At 36.0% G+C, this 24,241-nt stretch overlaps 1 protein-coding gene and 1 long non-coding RNA gene across 3 annotated transcripts in view; one reads left to right on the top strand and one right to left on the bottom strand.

The window, feature by feature from the left end:
• The window catches only part of LOC105486218 (uncharacterized), a 93,781-nt gene extending 81,869 nt beyond the window's left edge, over positions 1-11,912 (top strand). The window contains exon 4 of the long non-coding RNA XR_011621075.1: positions 10,570-11,912. This is a non-coding gene — a long non-coding RNA (uncharacterized lncRNA). The remainder of the gene's footprint in view (positions 1-10,569) is intronic.
• Positions 1-24,241, bottom strand: part of LOC105486220 (arylsulfatase family member J) — an 87,819-nt gene that overhangs the window by 47,011 nt on the left and 16,567 nt on the right. The gene's annotated exons all lie outside the window — the stretch shown is intronic.

The raw sequence follows: 24,241 nt of genomic DNA, 5'->3' as shown, positions 1-24,241 counted from the left end.
AGAGAAGCAGAGAACCAAATCATGAATGAACTCCCATTCACAATTGCTACAAAGAGAATAAAATATCTAAGGATACAGCTAATAAGGGAAGGGAAAGACCTCTTCAAGGAGAAATACAAACCACTGCTCAAGGAAATCAGAGAGGACAAAAACAAATTGAAAAACATTCCATGCTCATGGATAGGAAGAATCAATATGAACATGGACATATTGACTAAAGTAATTTGCAGATTCAATTGTATTCCCATTAAATTACCATTGACATTCTTCAGAGAATTAGAAAAACTACTTTAAAATTCATATTGAACCAAAGAAGAGCTGGTATACCCAGAATAATCTTAAGTAAAAAAAACAAACCTGGAAGTATCATGCTATGACTTCAAACTATACTGTGAGGATACAGTAACCAAAACAGCATGGTACTAGTACAAAAACAGACACAGACCGATGGAACAGAATAGATAACTCAGAAATAAGATCACACATCTACAACCATCTGATCTTCAAAAAACCTGACAAAAACAAGCAATGGGGAAAGGATTCCCTATGTAATAAATGGTGCTGGGAGAACTGGCTAGCCACATGCAGAAAATTGAAACTGGACCCCTTCCTTAGGACATTTTATACAAAAATTAACTCAAGATCAATTAAAGACTTAAGTGTAAAACCCCAAACCATAAAAACCCTAGAAGAAAATCTAGGCAATACCATTTAGGACATAGGCATGGGCAAAGATTTCATGATGAAAACATCAAAAACAATTGCAGCAAAAGCAAAAATTGACAAATGGAATCTAATTAAACTAAAGAGCTTCTCTACAGCAAAAGAAACTATCATCAGAGTGTACAGGCAACCTACAGAATATGAGAAAATTTTTGCAATCTGTCCATCTGTAATGATGTAATATCCAGAATCTACAAAGGTAGATTACAGAGGTATCCAGAATCTACAAAGAATTTAAACAAATTTACAAGGTAAAAAAAAAAAAAAAAAAAAAAAAAAACTACCCCATTAAAAATGGGGTAAAGTAGATGAACAAATATTCCTCAAAAGAAGACGTTTATGTGGCCAACAAACATATGAAAAGAGCTCAACATCACTGATCATTAGAGAAATGCAAATCAAAACCACAATGAGATACCATCTCATGCCAGTCAGAATGGCAATTATTAAAACATCAAGAAACAAGAGATGCTGGTGAGGCTGTGGAGAAATAAGAACACTTTTACACTGCTGGTGGAAATGTAAATTAGTTCAACCATTGTGGAAGATAGGGTGGTGATTCCTCAAAGACCTGGAACCAAAAATACTACTTGCCCCAGCAATCTCATTGCTGGGCTTATACTCAAAAGAATATAAATCATTCTGTTATAAAGATACATGCATGCATATGTTCATTGCAGCACTATTCACAATAGCAAACACATGGAATCAACCCAAATGACCATCACTGATAGACTGGATAAAGAAAATGTGGTACATATACACCATGGAATACTATGCAGCCTTAAAAAGGAATGAGATCATGTCCTTTGCAGGGACATGGATGGAGCTGGAAACCATTATCCTCAGCAAACTAATGCAGGAACAGAAAACCAAACAGTGCATGTTCTTCCTTACAAGTGGAAGTTGAACAATAGGAACACATGAACCTAAGGAGGGGAACAACACACACTGGGGCCTGTAGGGGGTAGGGGTTGTGGGGAGGGAGAGCAACAGGAAAAAATAGCTAATGCATGCTGTTCTTAATATTTAGGTGATGTTTTGACAGGTGCAGCAAACCACCATGGCACACCTTTAACTATGTAACAAATCTGCACATCCTGCACATGTACCCCGGAACTTACAAAAAAAAAAATGTGGATAAAGACAGAGTATCCAAAGAAGGAGGTGGAACTACCAAAGTCGGATTTCTCCCACTCTAAAACTATGTGTAGAACTGGCTCTAAGAAGAGTTACATTAAAGAGTAAATTCAAAATGGGTTAAAATTTTAAAATAAGATAATTTTTTTTCATCTTGAATTCAAATTTTTTTTACAGGCAACATGCATACTTGTGGAGTCTGGGCATATGTGTTAAGGCAAATTACTCTTAGAGTAAGGTCTTAGAGGTCCTTTACACAACTGATTTCTTTATTCTCTTCCATTTTCTTCAATGTCCTCTCTGAAGTAAACCTCCAGGTTACAGAGAAAAAGAAGGTGGTCTGGTAGCTGAGTAGCCTTCAAAGAGTTATGACAGAGAGCAAATAGATCTTTTGATTTGGTTCTATATCTAAACTTCTGCACTCCTCACAGACCTGGGAACATTGTAGAAGCTACAAATGTATTTCTACAGAAGGTGAATGAATTCTTTCTAGATATAAATGTGATATATGAAGCAACATGAGAATACACTCCATATTCTGAAAATACAATGCACTTTTCAGTTTCTAAAGACATTGCAAAGTTGCAAAACAAAACAAACACTTTGCAGTTACATACTTGAACAATCCAAAGTGTAGTTTTTTTGTACCTCCAGTAATTTTAAAGCATACAAGAGTCACTTCTTTGTGTTCATGTTTTGATTCAGAAAATGTTTATTTGGTTTCTACCACATGGAAGAAAATTTACTAGGAATTTAATAGGATAATGCAAAGACGAGAAGGCATGGCTATATGCCCTCAAACAACTTGTGTCTAGTATCAGTGTATTGCCAAGAAGCCCCCAAAAATCATAATTTAATAACATTGTAGAACATTTAAGAACATTATCAAAATAATAATTTAAGATAGATGTGCTGTTACAAATTACAAAATGTCATTAAATTCAAAATCAAAACAGGAATTAAATATATAATGTATAAGGCACCAAACTAAACTCTGCAGTAGAAACGAAATAAACACATAATTTCCAATGTTAATTAAATTATGATCTAGATAAATCACTAATTTATATATGCAAATTACTGTCAGCAAGGCAAAATGTTAAATTAATATTGCCAAGTTAAGATGCAACAATTCAAAACAAGAATGCTTAAAAATCTTTTCATTCATTATCTACTTTAGCAGAATTCTGAGGAAGATAACATTAATTATTACAGATTAGAAATTGGAGATTTAGAAAGTGAAAACATGTAAGAAGGACATGTTTCCAGAAAGCAGAGGTTCAGGGGTAGAGGGTGGAGGAGGTAACAGAAGTATCAACAACTTGAAATCCTTGAAGTATGACTAGACTGTTTAGAATGTTAAGATACCTAGGAAGGCAGACTGGATTCCAGTTACAAGGAATCTTCTTAAGTAAATGAGGTGAATTTGAAGAGTGCAAGAACAGCCAAGTTTAACTGGAATGTAAAGAATGAGTAGTGAGTGATAAAGGTTGGAAAAGCAACGAAAGGTCAGATTGTGGCAGAACTTAATAGTCTCTAAATTTATGTTTCCATTCCTACTTCTCATTTCCCATGTACTTCTGCTCAAATTAATTTAACAAACAGCTTCCAGATCAATATTGTATAAGTAAAGCCCAATGATGTAATCCTACTGCTAAATAAAACCAGTTAACCTATAAAGTACTCAAAATATAGATATCTAAGAATACTAGACTCTTGAAATTATGGCTGCAACCTTTTGCAAACCCAAGTCACAAATGCCCATTTCCTCTCTGTTCCAAATAAACCCCAAACAATATAACTCCTAGGACTTTAGTTGGACTAAATCTTTGATCTGGAACCATTTTCACATTTACAGGCCACTTCGAATGCCATCTCTGTCATGGACTTTCGTCTCCCCTTTAAGCACAAGGTAGAATACAATCAACAAGAACTTGGAATGTTCTTCAATTTCAGCATGCAGTGGTTCTGAGTGATCTTTCCAGATTTCCTTTTTAACTTGGCGTACGTACAACAAACAGTGCTGCTAGAATTTCAGAGGTTTTTCTTAAAATGGAAAAGTGATTTTAAAAAATATGAAGAAAATTTACCACGTTTCTTTTAAAATTACTAAATAGGATGCATGATGTATGTTCTATCATAACTAAGATAATTGTTATCCCTTTGGTGCAGCTAATAGATATATGTGAAGAAAATATCTTGCCTTATGAGACAGAAATTTACCTAGCTATTAAAAAAAAGTAACAACGTGCAGTGCAAAACATCTTTCTACTAAGAATTCCAAGATATTAATTCATAAAGGTAGATTTTGAATCTCTTTGGTGGATCCCAATACAGCTCAAACCCAATCAGTGTCAGGGTTTATATGGAAGCCACTAACCTCCTTTTGGCCAAAGTGCATCACTGTGGGCTGAAACTTGCTTAGACAACTTTAAAAGTTAAGAGTAGCCAGCATGTGCCATAGCCTCCAATTTCAACCCTCTTTGCTCTTGTTTTTTCTCTTGGGAATCATATGCTCTTGAATCAGTGCTTCATATCTTAGCTCATATCTTAAGATCTGACTTGTGTCTCCTACTCCTACATTATCTGCCACAGCCCTGTGCAGGAATCCTTGCCACACTTCTTGCTCTCCTGCGACACAGGGCCCTAGGATCATGACTGCCCTGAGTACCATTCTGTGATGTTCCGTCACATGACAGGAAGCAGTTTGGATTCCCCAAGTGAGCAGAATTCCTCTGTAAATATCTCAAATACATTTTCCTGGGATTGACCTCTCCTTTCTTTTAAAAACTATTAAGTGAACACTACTTTGTGCCAGGTACTAGTATAGATGAGACAGGGCTTCTCACTTCCCACAGGGGGAGCCAGATGATAAAAAAAATTAAACCACTTTGCAACCAAGAAAATTCAGCTAGTGATAACTGCTATGGGAAAAAGCAAAATAAGCTAATGGCAGAGAGTGACAGAAGGCAGTTATATTAAAAAAGGTGGGAAGGGAGACTTCTTTGAGGGTGTAGCTTTTGAGCTGACACCTGAATAATGAGATGGAGTCAGTCAAGGGCAGATATGGGAAAAGTCATTCAAGCAGAAGGAATGGTAGACATAAGGATCCTGAGCTGGGAATCAGATCAGTATGTTCATGAACAGAGAGAAAGACAGGCTGGAGAACAGAATTAGGGAAGATGGCAGGCAACAAGGCCAGGGAGGTAGGCAGGGATTAGAGTATGTCATGCCTTGTAGGCCAAGTCATGCAATTTGTATTTTATTCTCATTGAAATGGCAAAGACATTAAAAATTTGGGGAGAAATGTGATCCAATTTAAGTTTTACAAATCTCTCTGGTTGACTTAGAGAGAATGGAATTTTGGTAGCAAAGAGGAAACAATATGAATGCTGCTGCAAAAGCAAGTGATGTTTGTGGTTTGGGCTGTGGCTTCGAACCAGGAGACTCTGAGAAGTGATCTTTAGGAAATAATTTGCAGGTAGATGTGACAGGGCCAAATAAGGGATGCATGTATATATGTGTGTGTTTATTTATGAATCTGTATGGATCTATGTGTTTGGGATGCAGAAGATGAATATACAAGAGGCAGGATGACATGTGGGATTCCAATTTGAACAACTCAGCCAATGATGAAAAAAAAAAAAGAGAGAAACGAATAGCTCTCTTAAAAGTTTGAGAATACTACATTAACCTCATAGTTCCCTGTCAGGTAGGCAGGTATCTTAGTTTTCCTCAAGAAAAATGATCTCATAATTTTAGACTCATCTAGTTACCAAAAGAGATCCATTAACTAAAATAAGATTAGTTAAAACAACATGTCCAATAAAATTACATGCAGTGTCGAGAACATATTGTCCAAGATCTAGAAACAGGCCAAAGAGATACCTGGGTTTCCTTTTAGGAAAATGCCAAGAGGTAGAGTGTTCTAACAGCTCTCAGGGGATCATCAACTCTATAAGGGTGTGAGTCTTATGATTGACTAGATTGTTTTACAGCTTAATAGGTGTAGAAGTTAAGTGGTAGAAGATTGAGAGTAATACCAATGATTTTTGCCATAGCAATGGAAATGAATTTTGTTCAGGAGAGGTACAACTGATTTCTACCCTCTAGAAAAGATGAATCCTAACATTATATTTTGTTGCTTATGATTATTAACATTTTATAATTATTAACAAATTCATTTTAACATTCCTGATTGCATATATATATGTGTGTGTGTGTATATATATCTGTATATCTGTATCTGTATGTCTATCTACCTGTCTTCAAATTCTCATTTGAATTTGTACTGGCATCTTAATTGTTCTGTCCTTAATTAATGACTTAAATAAATAAAATATTTGACATGTTTATATATGAATAAGAATAATTTATTTACCTTTTGAAGTTACATTTTAACAAGAGTAAAAATAGTGCAGATATTTTTGAAGTCCAAGTAGAAACTCGTATGCTCTTTGTTGGTGTCTCTTTTTAAAAATATGTAGACATATTTTAAGAGACAGGGTCTCTGTCACCCAGGGTGGAGTGCAATGGTGAAATCATAGCTCACTGACCTTCTGGGTTCAAGCAATCCTCCCACCTCAGCCTTCCTAGAAGCTGGGACTATAGGTGTGTGCCACCACACCCAGCTAATTGTATTTTTTGCAACAAGGGGGTCTCACTATGTTACCTAGACTAGTATCAAACTCCTGGGATCAAGTGATCCTCCCACATCAGCCTCCTAAAGTGCTAGAATTACAAGTAAGAGCCACCATTCCTGGCCCTTTTGTGGTGTCTCTTCAAATGCTAATTCCTGACAATGACACAAGAGATGACAGAAGTAAGTAAACTTTTAATAGTTAGGATCAACATTGATTGGTAGAGTTATGGATAATATTAGAGTACAAATAGAATTGATCCTAAGACATTCATGCTATAGGGGAATTTTTTTTGAGGGAGCTCATTATTTCAAAAAAGGCATTATAAACAACTCTGAGAAAACCAGCTTAACTGCTATCATAAATTCCATTGCTACATTTACATGTTAAAATTCTCAATGCAGTTTACTTTTATGTATCTGACATTTATATAAATAGATATAACAACCATTGTTTAGAAATACGCTGTATACTTGTATTTTGTCTGTCCTTTGATTTCTTCTCACTTGCTTCCTGATGAAAAGAAAAATAATTCTCCCAAGTAATTCCACACAACTTATTTTCTGATTTGAACCAACAATCTTGGTGGTTGACAGGATTCTTGGGGGCTTACAAATGTCAGTTTGTTCATAGTTTCAGGCAGAGTGATCTAGGAAAGCAATTTCTCATAAAATACTTTCCTTCTCTTTAAACATTTTTTTTTTCCCTGTTAAGAATTGCTTTTTCTTCTTGGTATAAAAATAATTTGCTTTGTGGTTATTTGGATGTGAGTCACTTCTGTAAGTCACTTTTAGCTATGTTCCCCTGGCTGGGTGAAACAAAGTAAAAAGAAAGCCAGAGTTTATCCCTCCACCGTTTTCTAGCTGTCTTTTGCATCACTTTTTCATCTGCCTGCTTTATGCTTTTCTTTAACTGTTGACAATAGGGGCTGTGCTTTCTCTCCAAAATTAAAATGAAAAGAAATCCTAAATGTAGCCACCATTTTTTAATGACTTGCAAATCACCATGCATGAAAACAATGATGCAGGCACACATTGAAATTTCACACCAAGAAGACTCCTTTGCACATCAAATGGCATTTTTAGGTGCATAAAAAAATGTGCCTAAAAGAAAAGAATGTTAAGATCTTAAAGATAATTTTAAAACATCATGTTTTACAGTGGACTAGGAGCCCTAATTTTGCACATTGTCTCCAATGAGAATTTCAAAGTAAAAAAAAAAAATCAATAAAAGTGGTTTTACATACACGCCATACACACACACACACACATCAGTAAATATGATTTATATATTTGATATGCCAAACTCTCCAAGTTCTATTTTAATTTACATAAATCTACATTTCTCCTTGACCTCAATAATAGTAATAACGCACCCATAACATTTTGCATAAATTGTACAATTTATTTTCACACATGTTATTATAACTGAGCTCAGTAGCTGTTCCATGAGGAAACAAAGGCAATATTAAAATTATTTTGGTGACTTGAATTACAGCTGTTTTGTTTTTCTCTATAGTGATTTCTAATTCCTTATTTTCTCTTCTAAGATTTGTTTACTTTATCAATTATAAAAATGTTAAGGATATTGTAATAGTTCAGCTTATGTATATAATTTGGAAGTTATGATGTTTAAACCTTCATACATTGGAGAAGAGGCATCAGCAAAATGAAGTGGTATCCAATATATCCAACCTTTGATGATTCACTAAAAAATAATTGTAAGTATTACCTCTCATCAATTCCATAAACTAGGTAAAAACCATTATTTTAAGTTTTTGTCAATAAGATATTTTGTAATATAGACATATATATTCAGATATTTTAAATTGTGATATTTAGGTCCTCCAATAGGGATTTAAAATTGAAAAATAGGCCAGATGTGGCGGCTGAGACTTGTAATCCCAGCAGTTTGGGAAGCCAAGGGAGGAGGATAACTTCAACCCAGGAGCTGGAGATCAGTCTGGGCAACATGGCAAACCCCGTTTCTACTAAAAATACAGAAATTAGCTGGGTGTCTTGGCATGCATCTGTGATCCCAGCTGCTTGGGAGGTTGAAGCATGAGAATCATTTGAATTTGGCAGTTGGAGGTTGCAGCGAGCTGAGATTGTGCAGCTGGACTCCAGCCTGGGCAACAGAATGAGATTCTGTTTCAAAAGACAGAAAGAGGGAGGAAGGGAAGGGAAGGGAAGGGAAAAGGGAAGGGAAAGGAAGGGAAGGGAAGGGAAGGAAAGGAAAGGAAAGAGGGGTGGAGGGGAGGGGAGGAAAGAAGCCTGAAGGAAGGAAAGAAGGAAGGAAGGAAGGAAGGAAGGAAGGAAGGAAGGAAGGAAAAAATTGAAAAATTGAAAACATTGAAAAATAACTTTTATCTTTATTGGGTAGAGAATAATCTACCTGAGCAATTAAATTTTAAAAAGTATATGGACTATGTTTTATAAGTTATTTCATAAATTTTACCCTTTTTTGTTCATTAAGCTTACTAAGTGTAGTATGGTAAAACATATTATCCAATTTGTCTGAATATGGATATTTTATTTAATTATGGCATTTTCAAAAGTAAGTCTTTAAACGTTTAATCAAAATACATTGGCTGGGCATGGTGGCTCATGCCTATAATCTCAGCACTTTGGGAGGCCAAGGCGGGTGGATCACTTGAGGCCAGGAGTTCAAGACCAGCCTGGGCAACATGGTGAAACCCCATCTCTAACAAAAATACAAAAATTGGCAGAGTGTGGTGGTGCACACATGTAGTCCCAGCTACTTGGGAGGCTGAGGCACAAGAACCGCTTGAATCCAGGAGGTGGAGGTTGCAGTGAGGCAAGATTGTGCCACTGCACTCCAGCCTGGGTGACAGAGCAAGATTCTGCCTTAAAAAAAATTAACATAGTATTTTCTTTATTATATTAGGAAGTAATGGGCTTATGAGTTATTTATAGCTTCAACCCACTGTCTTATTTATATTAGCCTGAGTAGGAAATTACCTGTTGAAATTTATATTGACTCATAACTATGGATCAGTAAATCCAAATGGTTTACTGACATCAACAGGAAATTTGAATCAGGAAAAACTTTAAAATTGTTATTCTTTTCTTCAGAAATTTCCTTAGAGTTAACAAAGATTTGAGTATTCTCTGGATCCCTAAAGGTATATTAAGTGCCATATTTTATAGTATCTAGGCAACTTTATTTTAAAACTAAATCACTTATCCTTTATTATGCTATAATAATAGTTGCAAGCATGCTATATTCTAGAATTTTTTCCAGACATATTGTTAACATTATCATTAGTCTCGAGTTATTTATTATGCTTCACTGATTTTAGCTATATGTATATGTCTAAGTGATCATACTTTAGAACCAAGTTTCATAGCACATGTTGGAAAACCTAACAATTATATTAGTGCAGGAGCTTAAAGGAAACAATCCAGCACCGTGACATGGAGGAGTTGGCTGTAGCCATTCCACATCCTCTTCTAGGCCTCTTGGTATTTGGCTTTGTTTTCAGAATTTTCTGTATCTCTTCATTGCAACAGATGCTCAAAGAGTTTCTTAAAGTTCACCTCTAAGAAATGTACTACATCCTTTTCACAATAGCAAAGACTGGGAACCAACCCAAATGCACATCAATGATAGACTGGATAAAGAAAATATGTCACATATACACCATGGAATACTATGCAGCTATAAAAAAGAATGAGTTCATGTCCTTTGCAGGGATAGGGATGAAGCTGGAGACTATCATTCTCAGCAAACTAACGCAGGAACAGAAAATCAAACACCACATGTTCTCACCCATAAGTGGGAGTTGAACAATGAGAACATATGGGCACAGGGAGGGGAACATCATTGAGGCCTGCAGGGGCTGGGGGTGAGGGGCTAGGGGAGGGATAGCATTAGGAGAAATACCTAATGTAGATGACGGTTTGATGGGTGCAGCAAACCACCATGGCACATGTATACCTAATGTAACAAACCTGAACATTCTGCACATGTATCCCAGAACTTAAAGTATAGTAATAATAATAAAACAGCAATAACAAAATGAAATATGCTATATCTTCCCTAGCACTTTCTTCTGGCTAGAATTGAAGATCTGGTGAGTACCAGAGACCATCTCTTTCCTCTATGCTTGACTTTCATCAAAGGATGTAAAAAAGCCTCATGGACACAACTTGAGATGGTGGACACTGAACCTTGCCATTTCCGAAAGAAGTTAAAGAAACTGCACCCAGTGAACAAGAACTAGCCTTTCATCATTCCGTAGGTATTTACTGATGGCTCCCTTAAGGCCCAACTGAAACGTAGACGGAGATGATGTTACTAGCTGAGCGTTATTGAAGATTTAGTCCATGCCAGTCTCTGTACTAAGGACTTAACCTCCCTTTCCTTATTTGCTCCTCATTGCCCCATGGAATAGATATATTAGTGTTGTTTAGATATGAAGAAACAAAGGCAGAAAGAGTGAAAACTGATGATCTCTTCACTGTTAACTCATTTTTGCGATCTGTACTCCACTCCAAGTATATTTTATTAGATCCTTACATCTTCCAACACCCTCGGGAAGTAGAAGACCATTGCTATGGCACACAGTTTGTCTTCTCCTTACTTTTAAAAGCTCTTTGGTGGACATAAAAGAGGTGTGGGAGATGTTATTTCCTCTAGTTTCGCCCCACTTTTAATCTGGAAATGGAGGCAGACACTGGAGAAGCCCAGGCTCTGTGGGTTCATAGAAATGGATGCTATTCAGATGTAAGCTATATGGTTTCTCAGGAAATAAAATGAAGTTCTAAAAAAAGGTACTGAAAAGTGATTATATGGCACTAATAATGTGGGACTGTCTGAAAGGAGAAACCTGCTTCTGAAAGAACGGCTTCTCCCTTTCCCTCCCTTTGAAGTGATTTCAGCTGTCCAGAGATGCCTGAAGGAAATCCATCATAGAAAAGAAAGAATAGTCCTATAGTCCTATTCTAACCCTCCCCCTTCGTTTTATGTTCTCCTAATACTTGCCCCTCCTGCAACCTCATCATTGCTTTATGGCTGACTGGTGAAGGGAAAAGCTATTCCTAGCACAGCAGATGTAGGAAGCCCCAGCCAGATGAGCCCTGGAACTGGCAGTAAGTTTGGTTTGGTAATAAGGAAACAGCTCAAGAGAAGCATGGGAAAGGGGCATTGAATTGTTCACTGAGAAACATTATCCAACAGTTGTGAGATAAATCTTGAAAGAGAGAAAGAGGGAAAAAGGGTGAATATGAGATGAAGGAAAGGGAAGAAAGAGAGGGAGAGGAAGAGGGGAGACAAAGTAATTTTGCTTCAAAAGGCCTGCAAATTCTGGAGGTATATAAATCCTATTTGGTTCTGTAATATGAATATGAAAATGTTACACATTAGCCCCTTAAATTTATGCTAAAATGACTGTATTCTTTTTATTTTTATAGCTATTAAGTCTTGCACATTAAGAGGGTATGCTTTCCTGATTATACCGTGACTAGGCATAAGAATGGGAATTATGGAGTTTGTTATGAGACAGCACCCTATTCTTAAAGAAATTTGCATACATTTGAAGCACTGGTATACTGGTGTGGTGTCCTGTCTTTCTGTTTATGGCACCAAACACTGCCAACTCTGTCCAAGACTAAGAATGGGAGAAAGGATTGGAAATAAAAGGAAATAAATGGAAGTTTTAAAAATGCTTGAAGAAACAAATATAAAAGAGAAAAAGAAACCAGAATCATAAAAGATAAAGATTTACGAGAAGGCATTAGAAACCCAGAGTAGTACAGCTATAAAGGCCCATGCTTGTTACTTAGTACTATAGCTGTCAAAAATGCTTCCAGTAGGGGGAAGTTCAGTATATCACCAGACAGCTCATTTTATTTCTGAAGCGTTTACTAATAGAAGGTTCTCATTTGGATTAATTCAGGTTCTTCTTGTCTGGAATCTTAATAAATCTGGAATCTCTTCTATGTTAATGTTCTTCAAATATGTGAAGACAGTTACCACGTTTCCGAGTCGTCTCAGTTATTTCAGCCAATCCTCATGCTCTCTGGTTGCCAGATCTCCTTGGCACACACTTCAGTGTGTCAGTGTCCCTCTTACAATCTGGCACTTTGAATTGAACATAATCCTTCAGATGTGGTCTGGACAGTGTAAAGTTCAATGGGACTACTCCCTTTCTTGATTTGAAGTCAACACTTTATTAAGACTCACACGAGCTTATTTGGCAGCACATCATACTGTTGGCACACGGTGAACTTGTAGGCAGCTAAAACCCCAAGTTATTTTTTTTTCCATATTCACTATTCTTAAGCCAGTTGTCCTCTGTCTTGTAGAAGAGGAGTTTACTTTATGAATCTACAGACAGAATGTTTTGTTTCTTGATGCTTTCTCTCATTGTTCCTGCTCTTTAAAGATCTAGAAGATATTTAATTTTGTCCTTCAATATGTTAGCTATCCCTCCTGTTAATTTTGGTGAATAATGTGTCGTCATCTGAATCATGTGTTCAAGAGTTTGAGGAGACAGAAATAACTTAGAACAAAGCCTTATCAATTGTTATTGAATAACTGACCTTAGGTTAACTTTGATTTGTTACTCAATTCACTTTGAATGGCACGTTCAACATTTTACTTACCATTCAGTTAATTTTTTTCTGATTAAAAGGATTGTCTTTTCTACAAGCCTTGTTGAAACTGAGATATAGTATATGTATAACCTCCCCAGATTTTGCATGCTGGAAGAAAATCACTTTTCTTTTTCATTTTTTAAGAGATAGGGTCTCACTATATTGCCCAAGCTGGAGTGCAGTGACCATTCACAGGTGCATTCAGAGTGTATGGCAGCCTTAACTCCTGGCCTCAAGCAATCCTCTCGTCTCAGCCTCTCGAGTAGCTGGGACATAGGCATGCACCACTGCAAGAAATTTAAGTGATATATTTTGGGCATGAATTATTTTCAAACAATTTAAGGCCACTTCTAATAATCACCAATTCCTGTAGTAACTTACTGAATAAAAATCAACTTCCCAGCCAACTTGATTTTTTAAAATCAGGGAACCATAATCAACCTATTAATTAGTTTTATTTCTAAAATCCAGACTTCTCTCTTTTTTGACATTGAGATACTACATGTTTTCAGTATTCTGATGTCTTCAATGCATGCTTTAAAATATTTTCATACACATAACAATATTTAAAATATGGCATATAATGTAATGCACTCTGGGTTCTCAACTTAGCTAACTGTTCTTACAGTCTGTTAACCCATGAAACCAAGCACTTCCATACACCCTCCCTGGGTGAGGTAATGCTGAAAGCAGTCACTAGAGGGAAATAGAGGGCTGAAAACTAGGTACAGGAATGGTCAACCCCTGGTTAGGAGGACCAAGAGAAGGATAGGCTGGAGAAGGCTAGACCTCTGTAGAAGAGGCTACTCTCTCAGGTTTACCCCGAAATTCCGCTTTAGATATGGTTCACATAAGGACAGAGATAGAACTGGAATGCAATCAAGACAGATCAGCCAGTCAGCACTCAGTTGGAAGACACATCAATGACAACGTTTTTTGGAAGTTTGATATCAATGCCAGAAAATGACCTTGAAGCAGGAGTCTTGGTGTCATGGTTGAAATCTGTAGTCAAAGCTAAGATCAAAATTGCATCAGTTCAGCAACAATCATTACAATTTATTGACTGTCTACTGTATGTCTAGCAATGAACCAATATTATGTCCCATTCTTGGAATAAGCTTTGGAAAGTAATATTTTCCCCATTTCACAAAAAGAAAACTGAAGAACAGGATTTAAGAAATTTAAGTGGCAGAACTGGGATCTCAACAGAGATTAGTTGAGCTGCAAGGCATGTACTCACTATGCTGAAAGGCTGGACAATACCGTATTCTGATTCAATAATTAGAACTCTGGGAAGAGAGCTCTATAAAAGCTTGAATCAATTTTCTCCTCAACTCTAAGGCCTTCTCTCTTAGAATTTGTGGAGAGTGGACACATCTTCTCACTTATCATAGGCTTCTATTTTCTGTAATTAAATTTCATCAGTCCTTCACAGATTTGAAGTTCATTCTGCTTTTTTAGGATCATGCAAACAAAATATATCCTATTAATACATTTTATTTTCTTTCAAGTCAAGGCAAATGAAAACTTCATAAACATAATGTATGGCTTTTTAGAAGTTATATGTAATGAATACAAACTTAGTACAGTGAAAATTCTCAGTGACAATTTGAATTTCCAATAGGATCTGCACCTCTTGGCCCAAATATTGGCCACATAAACATGGCACCAGGTCTATCTGGTAAAAATGCATATTAAGTAGTTAAGGGAGCAAATGTTTATAGGGGGTAAAATAATTTTCAGTTTTAGTATCTGTAAAGCCAAATATTAGATGAACAGGTCAATGAATTCGGGGATAAAATGATTAGTAGCAGCATAATAAAAGGATTTTAAAAGCACTGAACCTTAAATAACTTAATGGAAGTAAAGAGAAAGTTCAAAAAATGATTCACAAGATAGCTCAGGCAATAAGGTCCCTGATTTCAAAGATGTATACAGATGTTTGAAAAAAATTGTCTCAAGAAATCTGAGTTTCAAAAGGCAGTATTTCTAAACATACTGGAAGCATTCTAAAACAAGCTAGAGTACTATACTAATAAGCATGGTTCTTTATCGTTTTCCTGTTCGGGGTTTCTAATGCTTTTCTCAAGACAGAGGTAATTAAAATAATATATTACCATCCAAATCCATGTTAGGTCTTCCGATGGGACTTCCTGTGGTTTCCTCAAGTCACCAACATCTCACCACATGTTTGAATATAGCCATTACATATTTCAGTGTGTTTAAACCTATTAACAATGATCTCCCTCCTGTTTGTCTTCTTCCTCCAGAACATATACAAATAAAATTTGTATAAAAATTCTTCCTTGAACTTAATAGATAATGTTTTCTTAGCAGATTTCTCTGGTCGAAAAAACGTAATTTGTGAGGAATATGAAATAGAAAACAACTTCAGGTTTATAGACTAGAGACCCATAATTCATATTATTTGTTTGAGTTTTCACCTTTTCTGAAAATACAGATTTTAAATACTTGAAAAAATAAATGGGATGTTTGTTTTAAATTCTGCCTCAATCCAAATACTTGGAAAGCCCTGTATTTAAAAAACTTGAAATTTCATTCTAATTTTATTTAAGGTTAAACATAGAAGTGTCCTTTGAAAGTTCACATCTATCTCCCTTAACTTGGGCTGCACAAATTGTCCCAAAGATGTACATAGTTATTATGGCATGTTTTGATGCACAAGTAGCCAATTGGTGATAATTTATCTCATAGCAGCAGGATAGATGAGCCCAGCTCACACTGGGCATTAACTGAACAACGTCCTACTTGCTGAAAATGGAAACTTATAGAAGTTAGGCTGTTTCTAAAATGTCCATGGGCATTCTAAACCTATAGTCTGAGCCAGATGTCTGGAAGCTCTTAGAGATGATATTTATTTTTTCTAATATAGTCATATCTTTCCCTTTGCTGTTTTCTTTGCACTTATCTCTCTTGTCTTATTTTGGTTCCTTCTGTCCCTGCCGTAAACAGAAGTATGTTCTTTGTTCTCCCTCTCAATTTCTTGACTTTTCTTTTCTTTTCTTTTTTTTTTTTTTTTTTTTTTTTTTTTTTTTTTGAGCATATGTGAGCATACAGCATCTGTTTCTAAGCCTATGCCAGATGGATGAAAATAATTATTGGAGAAATCTGAGAAAAGGAAGATCAAGGCACTTTTAACATCAGCAGAAGATAATGAAAGGGTAGAACAAAAACTGAAAACCAGAGACACTGTCAGGAGTAAAGTAAAGTCACTTCTCAGAGTTTCCATAGATCCAATGGCACTGCTATAAATCTAGATTGAGGAAGTCCATTAGCAGTTATTGCAGATACACTTACCTTCTCCTCACCCCAAATTCTAAATAAAATATATCAAAATGAATGGACAGATTGGTTATTATTTAAATATTAACCCTGTTTGCCAGCTTCTTTTAGGTCATAAATTTACATGGACTCATGGTAATCCAAATGACTGTATAATCAGGATATTTAGGAAAAAAAAAAGAATCAGTGGCAATACTCAAGCCCAGGTTCCATGCCATCTGCAGGGGCTGTGCCATAGTTTTTATTATAAAAGCAACTACTATTAGGATGCTGTCGGACAGGTTTTTCCAAGCACCAAATCCATATGGGTAGAACTCAATAAATACCATGCAAATAATAATTACTAACATCTGTAGAGTGCTTTCCGGTCTACATGTTGCTTTGTTTAACCTTCATAACTGTTATAATCCTCATTTATAGCTCAGGAAACCGAGGCTTAGGGAGGTAAAGTGATCTAGTTAAGAGCATACAGCATAAAACAGTGTTTTAAACCATAAATTTCAACTCTAAAATGAAGTTTTTTGATTCCAAATCCAGAGCTTCTGCTACCTTGTGGTGCCTCTCTGAAAATGTTTTAACAACAATAATGTTATGATTATACCTTTTAATGTAATTTTTAGAAAATGTTGCCCTTCAGTATCTTCCAGCCACAGTAGCTAATATTTTATAAGATCATAGTTCTGAGTTATTTGTAATATGGAAACTGAACATTGGAAAACATTATTGAAATCTATTTAAAAACTGTTATTTGGTTCATTTGTGAACCTCAACCTCCTTGGCTCAAGTGATCCTTCCATCTCAGCCTCCTGAGTAGCTGGGACTAAAGACATGCACCACCATGCCTGGCTAGTTTTTGTAGAGACAGGGTTTTGTCATGTTGCCCAGGCTGGTTTCAGAGAGTTTGTAGTGATTTGGAAAGCAAGCTAGATAAAGCCTACTTTATGAAACATGTGCTTAGAATAAAATAGATTAGGATTTAAATCCATAAGGATAAAGAGCCACTTCTCCTTATAGGGAATATTGAATATATTCCCCTAGAACATAAAGAGTAAATTGTTAATCACTTAACAGGAAGAATAGAAGAAGGGGTTCTAAGACATTAAAAACAAAAATGGGAAGAAATGTTTTAAATAAACTAGAAATCAGTGGGACCACACAGTCACTTAATAAATCTTTACTGGCCATTTACTATATATCATATAATGCCAAATACTTGGGGAAATTTAAATTTTATAAGACAAAGCCTATCCTTTTGAAGAGCTCACAGTGCAATGGAGAAGAAAGCAATGAATAAAATGTTTGAATTAAGAAGGAGAAACTTGTCTGCAGGAATAAGCAAGGGAAGTAAAATTAGATTTGAGTTCTGAAGGATAAATTGTATCTTCACAGGATGAGAAATGGGCAAAATGCATTTGGAAAGGAGCAGCTCATGCAATGGCATGAAAGTATGAGAAAGAGATGAAGTTCATGAAATGGTGACATGATCAGTGCAAGTAGATCACTGGGTACTTGAAGGAGTGGTGAGAAACGAGTCTGAAAGACTGCAGGGGCCGGTTTGTGAGGGGTCTTTGATGACACAACGAAGTGTAGTGACTTTACAGGCTCCAGGGTGCTAATAGCCTTATGCTTTTCAGGCAGGCAGTAGCACCATGGAATGTGCAATTTAGAAAGACAATTCCAGCGGCTTAATGTGGGAAGAGACTGGTGACAATGCAGCATTTTACAGGCAGTTGCAATTGTAGCAGCAAGCTGGGCCTATAGAATTATAGGTCCTAAATTAGAGGGTGTATTTTACTTTAGAATAATCAATGCCATTAATAATTGCAGGCAGTTCATAATATAAAATGTTTTCAAGCAAGGATAGGTTTGGGGAGGAAGGCCTTGAGGCAGATTCATCATATAGTAAGCTAATAGGAAGGAAGGCTTCAATATGATGTCCGACGTCTTAGGATGGGTACAGTTCTTTTAGTTTTAGCTCTCCAAAAAGTATTTCCACCATTTTATTTAAATATCTCTATTAGCATCCTTAAATATTAGGGATTTCTTCTTCTTTTAAAAAAGTTAATTTCAGAGACCTCTCCTGAGAAAAAATAGAAAGATAAACTATGCTTGCAAAATTAATAAGCAATACATTGTATTGGAAAAAAATATAAAAATAAGTAGAGAATTGTTTACTTAAAAATGGAAGTGAGTCTTTAAAGTCATTTTTCTGCAACAAATATGGTCTTTTGTTACATTGAGTGGGAAAATCTTCAATCAAACTTTCCAGGATAGAACATTAAAAAACAAAACCCATCAACTCTGAGCTCTCTCTCTACTGTTGAGCACAAAAACCAAAATTACAAATGTACAACATTTATTTTCAAAGTTCACGGTGACTGATTTGTGTATTGAACACAACGATTTGCTTCCTTTGTGCTTCTTTAAAAAAAAGTAACATTAACTTGCAAAAAAGACTCCAAATTGCTTATGTGGGAACAAACTTAAAAGTGAGACAGAATTTCATCTACAAGACTTAAAAACGTCTCTTAATTGTTATGATGTAATGGCAGTCTAAAAATTTTCATCAACAAACAAAAAATCAGTCAAGCACACAGACCGTCTGAGACCATCTTGTCTGGATAACATCTTCAAAGTTAGGACTCAGTGATTACTAGTCTGAGTTCTATGCTAAGGTGCTCAAGAAAAACAACTTCATATTGAGTGACATATACAAGTGCAGCAAATCTTTTTAAATTTGCATGTTGTTTTGGGAGGCTTTTTAAAAGAAACTGTAAGCCAGCATATGGAAAGTTATAAATGCAGCCCAAGTTTGCTTGGAATCTAATTAGAGAAGCCTTCCAGCTGTTGCCACTGCCTGGAGCCTCTATTTCCTCTTACTCTCTCCTTCCAAACAAACCACGGAAAAGCAAGCTGAACACCAGTTCTCCTGCCTGATGCAACATGAACTGAATTAGGCAGTCTGGCAAAAAGGAGATGAAAAAAAGAGCCTCCTTATTAAATGTTGCTGTACATAAAGTGTACAATGAAAATTCAGCTGAATTAAGGACAGAGGTATAGAAACAAAATTAATGTTAAAAAATTTAAGTGCGTTACCAACAGCACAAAAGACATTATCAATATTATGACTAAAGACAGCATGATGTCTAGTGTTCACCTATTTGTAGAAAAATGAAAGAATCTGTTAATTATTTTTCTATTTGCACGATGTTCTCCAAACTAGACAACTATGATAACCAAAGGCCTTTGAACCCCTAACTTTGATAAAGATCAGGTTCCTACATCATAGATTGGTTATTTTTCCTACATCATAGATTGGTTATTTCTCTGAAATTATTCTCTATGGATATTAACCTGCATATTTTGACTTTAGCTGATACATATATACAAATAGATATATAACAGAGCTTAAGGCATGGAAGGTTGGGAGAAGGATGTATCATTGATGTACCTCTTTGAAGAGAAATAAAATTTCAATATTTCAATATTTCAATATAAAATTTCAAATAGGCTGAGAAGAGAGTGATTGTGGTATAAATTTACCTCTCCTATTTCTTTAATCTTCTACTTTCCACTAATTTCCCTACATTTTATCCTCAGCCTTTACCTTCAAGCATATGTCTCTCTCTATCTTGAAAATATCCTCTCTTTGAACCTGCCAGTTTTTAAATTGCCACAACATTTCTCTCTCCTTTGTTGCAAGGTTAAACCCCGCACACAGGCTACACCCACTCTTGCCATTTCTACTCTACCAATCCTTCTAATAAGCTCTCCAGAATCAAACCATTTGTGTTTTAGGAGCGGGATGGGGGTGGTAAGATAGAAATGATGACTTTCTTCTTAAAATAGCAATTTAAAAGCATGATAAAATTTAAATAATAACTAGAGCTGTCTGAAGAGAACATTTCTTTTCAGGCAAATGTGAAATTAAGTAATCTGTTTCATGTTGCGGTAGACATTTTTCTGAATGGCTCACACAGAACATAAACCTCAAAAGCCAACAGCATACTGTGGGGGGGATAATTTCTGTTTGCCCTCAGTTCAGTGTTCTGTCCCGTTAACAGCTCTGCCTCTAAATATGCATGACATTTCCTTTCAAAAATTTTCTGTTTAATGTTTCAAATGCACACACTAGAGCTGACTTAGTAAACCAATTCCCTAATAATGAGTCATCTGGCCAAACATGAGTCAGAGTAATAAAGCTCTGGAGACACTTCACTGTTTGAACTTTAGGGACATATATAAACCTGTGAACAATTTCACAGCCTCAAGAAAGAATTTTTAACTGTTATGAGAGACTGGGTAAGAGAGAACCAGAACTTCCCTGTTTTCATGTCTTATCTTTTCTGAATTTGTAACATTGATTAGGATAACCTCTGTTCTATCATTTTTTATTTACAGAGATTGCAATGATCATGTGTAGCACTAAAATACAAATTTCATAGACAGTCAGTATGTTTTACTTTATGTATATTAAACATGTTTTTTTTCTTGAACATTTGGCAACTATAATCAACATGAGATTAACTGTTTCATCAGAATGTGTTTACATAGTTGCATATTATCAAATGGAATTTGGTTTCTGAAAAATGGAATGAAAGTATGGAACCAAATGGCACAGCTAGAAGTTAGAATATTACCCACCTCGTATTTTAGTTAATTTTACTGTGATCTATCGGCCACCCAAATAGATTTTTTTTTTTTTTTCCTGAAAGTCTTCTAGTTTCTCTTGTCTTCAAGCCTATGTTCATTGGGGCATTAAGTAATGTACCTTCTATCATTGCTTCCCTCTTGAATTATTGTTCTCTTTCCATTCTTAGTGTTATCATTATGTTTTTTTTTTTAAGTATTTTGTTTCTCATCCAGACAGCTTCCTACTGGTTTCCCTGTTTTAGAGTTAGAGAAATAATAATGAGACATTGATAAAATAACAATTAGGCAATGATAAAATGATAAGAAAATGAGGCATTGACAATGAGTTGTAGTGGGTGTTTTACAAAATACACATTGATGGAGAATAAATTCTATGTGTGGTTCCCTACACCTGTTCTGGTATGCCTAACTACAACTTAGTTATTGAACAATAGTTTCCTTATATGCTTTTCTCACTACGGGTCTATTGAATTTGATGACAAGTGAAAATTTTGAGAGTTCAAGATGATCTGGAAAAGCTTCTCTACTTTACAAACATTGCTGTTTTATAATTATTTTCTGTGTACCTCCAGTATCGTGGTTTGGATGTTAAAGTATTTCATGCTCACCTACATGGTAGTGTTATAATGCCGCAGGATTATTAGTGAACTGCCTCAACTTTAGTAGCTATAATTGATTCTGGTGTATTCATCAGAATGACAGCCACAGTTTGTAGAAAAGAAAGAATCAAATAATTTTCTTATAAAAGATGTGTTTAATAGATCTGTAGCTTTTTGTTGTTGCTGCTGCTGAGTCATTATTTTTACATTTTATAACTTGATGTTGGTACTTCTTGAGAATGATTGCCTTATTAACATATTGCTTATTTGTAACATTACGTCAGTAACTTATTTTCTTGATATGTTAAGAAAATTCCCTCAGAGTAGATTGAATAGACCAGTGTATTTCAAACAATGACCCAGGAGCCCTGGAGATTGGCAGAAGTGTCCCAAGCCTGCCTTAGAACGAAGGGGTTGAGGCTGGAACCTGCACTAGCAGCTCTACTTTCTTTTGTTTTATATGCTGGGCTTCTTTTCCATCAAGAAATTCATTTGACTGAATAGTGCCACAGTGAAAAATGTCTGAAAAATTATAGAATAAGTTGCAAGTCCAACAAGGAAATACACCAATTTACCTAGGGCAAACACAGGTAATGTGAAATGGGCAGCTCCTCTAGGTGAAAAATAAGAAACGGGAGAGACAGACTACAGTGCAGATCCTGAGCAGACACCATGGAGATGTGACATGCACACTCTGATCACACCTGGAGGAGACATCCAGCAGGTGGGAAGTGAAATAGCACTTACCCGATAACACAACCTGGCTTGCCTAAAGTTTTACACTTTAAGATTTAAAATAAAGGGACTTAGAGGAGGGATTTGAACTTGTAAAAGATTACTAGACTCTGCATTCTTTAAAAAATAAACAAGCACAAATGTTCTTTTGCAGGATATGTTCTGTAGTGCTTGTTCTTAAAATCTAAGAAAGGGGATGTTTGGGCTAACATGTTACATCAGATGGAGGTTGGACGTTTTGATTTCAATACTATGTGTGGTAACTAAGGTGAATGCATTAAAACAAACATTCCTCTCAATGAAATCTTTCTCAGTGTCTGCACAGCTGTTAACTCTTTGGCCCAGAAAACTGCAGCAAAAGCCAGCAGTAATACAACTTATTCAGGCTGGCCCATAAACTGTTTAGTGAGTACTTTGCTTTTGGAGAACAAAAAGAAGAGATCACCAATGTGGAAAAGTTGTAATAAATGACTATGTTCTATAAATTAAAGTAAATGACCTATTTTTAGCCAGTTTAAAATAAGAAGCAAAATAGGTGGACTTTAAATTTTAACAAAAATCTTGCCAGATGTAAATCCTTAAAAATTATAATTCTAAAAATGTAAGTGCAGGACCACCAACTGCTGCTCAGACTCTTTTGTCTTGACATTAATCCAAGAGAAAGGGAAAAACATGTATGTGTGGCTGTGTTTCTCTCTCTCTCTCTCTTTCTCTGTGTGTGTGTGTGTGTGTAAACACTTGATATTTGATGCAATCAATAGTCTGGAGTAGGAACATTTTCATTTTGATGAAAATAGAGAGGGAAGTTGAGTTCATACATTGGCTCTTTGTGTTGATTTCTTTTTATCACCAACCATCTGACCATATGGATGCACTAATAATGTGCAGAGTTTTGGCTACAAGTCCAAAGTAATGAAGTAAGGGAGAATGGTGAATTCACCCAGTTCATTCTACTCTGGGACAGAGGTAAGGCCAGACAAGCATGCTTGCCCTAATGCAGCACCCTTCCCCCACATTCACCTGTGCTGCTTTTTCTTTCTTTTGAAATGTTAGTAAGTGGCTGAGCCAGAACTCAGATGCAGACCGTCTGATACCACTTACTATGATAAATGAAAAAAAAAAAATCTATAACTGCAATCCTTCAAAATATAAAACCTAAGGGAGTCAGAAAGAGAAGGGAGAAACAAAGACTATTACTTATTGTTAGGCTTTGAAATGTGAAATGTAATTCTCAAAGAGATTCCTGTAACTTGTGATACATGCCTGCTTGAGCAAACACCTTTTTTTTTTTCTTTTGCTAATAGTTGAATGAATAAACTTGAATTTGTCCTTGACTCCTCCTTTTCTTCCTGTTGCATTTGTAGTTCATCAAAAAATCTTGTCTGCTCTATCTGCAGAATATACTCAGGATCCATCACTTTCTATCACCTTTCCCTCCATCCCACTATCTGTCACACAGGTTTATGCTATGGTCTCTTTAACAGATCCACCTGCTCTCCATCCAACCTGCATGATCTATCCTCAACACAGCCACTAAAGCAGTTCTGTTGAAAACGAAGTTAGATCAGGTTCCCCTTCTGCTCCAAGCCTCCCAATGGCTCCCACTTTAGTCGAGTGAAAGTCAGTGCCCCTGCCTGGGCCTACATTACACTATAGGATCAGGGTTCTTTAACTGCTTTGAACTCATTTCCCCTTACTCTCTCCTGGTCTGTCTCTGAACTAGCTTAGTGGGGCTGTCCTGTAATGGTAGTTGAACATACCAAGGGGGTTCCTGTTGTAAGACTTATGCATTCACTCTACTTTCTGCCTGGAAAAGCTACATACAATG

Source organism: Macaca nemestrina, chromosome 3 (genome assembly GCF_043159975.1).
Source record: "Macaca nemestrina isolate mMacNem1 chromosome 3, mMacNem.hap1, whole genome shotgun sequence".
NCBI lineage: Eukaryota > Metazoa > Chordata > Mammalia > Primates > Cercopithecidae > Macaca > Macaca nemestrina.
This window is presented reverse-complemented; position numbering and strand designations above follow the sequence as displayed.